We start from the raw sequence: 2,222 nt of genomic DNA, 5'->3' as shown, positions 1-2,222 counted from the left end.
TAGATTAGATAGATAGCTTAGATTCCTAGATAGCTTTAAATGTTGATAGATTATTAATATAGTAATTCAACTATAATCAGACTTGAAATACTTCAAATTAATTTTACCAGTTCTCAATAAAAACATAAATACAATATGTAAGTATCAAATTGCAAATTTATACTAATAGGTAATAGATGTTTTATTTATTTTTCTGTTTATTATTATTATTATTGTAATTTAGAAGAAAGTACAAATTGAGAATAATATAAAATGTATCAGAATGTATTACATAAGTATCTATTCTAAAATTATTTTTCCAAACGACTTTTAATACTCTCTCGTTCAATTGAAAATCGTTGTCTCTTAAAATTGAAATCAATTCTTTCCATTTTTATCTTTTGCTCTTCATCATTCAGCTCCAGTAATCTTTTAGGAATCAAATCATCATCAATTTTGTTTTGTTGCAAAATATGTTCATTTATCGAGTCATTTATAGTTTTATTTCTATTGCTTTTAGAAACTATTATAGAAAATAATTATTAATAAAACAAATTAATAAATTAATATTTTTAATTCATCTCATACTTTCAAACATATTAAGTTCTTGAGAACCGATAGACACTTGAGATAGATTTAAAAGTTCTTTTTGTTCAAATGCTTTATACCAGCTTTGGAGATCTAAGGTTTCATTCCAATCAGGATTAATTATGATTTTTTAAGATCCAGTTGACACACTTATTTTGTTGACATTATTGTAATCAATAATTTTTCCTCCTATTATTGACATAACATCACCTTTGTCGGCATTAAAAGTAGTAGCTTGTATATCCCATACAGTAACAGTAACCTTAAATAAAGCAATTTCAATATAATAATGTTACATTATTTTATTATTAATGTATCTTGTACAATGCTATTATTTGCCATTACTATTATTATTTGTCATTACTATTATCATTGTATTATTATTACCGTGTATACACACAAAATATTGTTAAGGACTTAAGTCCGTTTATATTTAAAATAAAATAAAATGAGTAGGTAGGTACATTAGTTAAAATAAAAATTAATGAACTTGTAACAGTTAAGATAGATTTACAGAGATATTACAGAATGTACTTAAAATAATTATAGTTTATTTTAAAGGAAAACTATAATTTTTATTGCAAATTATTATTTTATATTATATTTTCAAACTCTACTTGTTAGTTAATTAATATGTTTTAACAATAAAATAGGTACTTTGAAGTCACATTCTTATAATAAATACTTAACAATAATATTTTAGTCTAAACATATTATTGTTAATTTGTTTGTTAAATTAAAGGTTTTCTTTATTAATTTCTTTAACTCTTATTTAGTAAATAATTGTTGTCATCAAGTTTATATAAGTAAAAACTGAATTATGAATTATTCAACAACTTAACTGAATCTATATTAATCTAATGCAATGTCACATTTAATATATTTATATTTATTTATTTAAATACAATTTCAAGTAAATAAGTTAAGTTTTAGGAATATTATACAAACATTAACAAACAAATTGCAATAAGTACTTACGCTAACTGCAGTTTTGTCTGCTAGTATGATATTTTTTAATATTACTGTATCATAAGAGTTTTTTTTTTTAATTTCCTTTGACTGTTCTATCTTAATAATTACTCCAATAATATCTTTCAGGAAAACACAATATTTAAAATATTATTGAAAGTATAATAGATAGGTAATACATCATATTATTGTTAATATATCAGAATTATTACCAATTAAAGTATTTTTGGCCATTGACAAAACGTCTTCAATTTTTTTAAGCCGTGGATGACTGGGAATATACGTATCTTCAGAACTCTCTATAGTTGTTGTTTGATTAAAAATGATTTCATAATCATTTTTTGATTTATTAAATGTCTTATTTGCTTATTTTTTTTTAATCCATTTTTAATATTGTAAACATTATCTTCCTTTTTAAACAAAGTAAATAAATAAATACATACATAGGTACTATAAGAACTAATAAAATTTAATATCTACTCATCAAGTCATAATAGAATAAAAATTAAATAGGTTAATCACATAGGTTTATTAAATAATGTAATTAACTTGTTCAATGCCAACAATATTATATGGTTATAAGATTCATGCCGTATCATAAGCCTATAAGAATAAAATTCTTGGGCAGACACTGTTTTAGTGGTATGATAATCATTTGACCTTACATCAAAAGATGGCATAACCAT

At 22.2% G+C, this 2,222-nt stretch overlaps 1 pseudogene; it reads right to left on the bottom strand.

The window, feature by feature from the left end:
- Positions 1-290: 290 nt before the first annotated feature.
- On the bottom strand, positions 291-2,222 carry LOC100568686 (annotated as a pseudogene).

The sequence above is a fragment of the Acyrthosiphon pisum genome, chromosome X (genome assembly GCF_005508785.2).
Source record: "Acyrthosiphon pisum isolate AL4f chromosome X, pea_aphid_22Mar2018_4r6ur, whole genome shotgun sequence".
Taxonomy (NCBI): Eukaryota; Metazoa; Arthropoda; class Insecta; order Hemiptera; family Aphididae; genus Acyrthosiphon; species Acyrthosiphon pisum.
The sequence above is the reverse complement of the archived record's forward strand: the minus strand, read 5'-3'. Positions and strand labels throughout refer to the sequence as shown.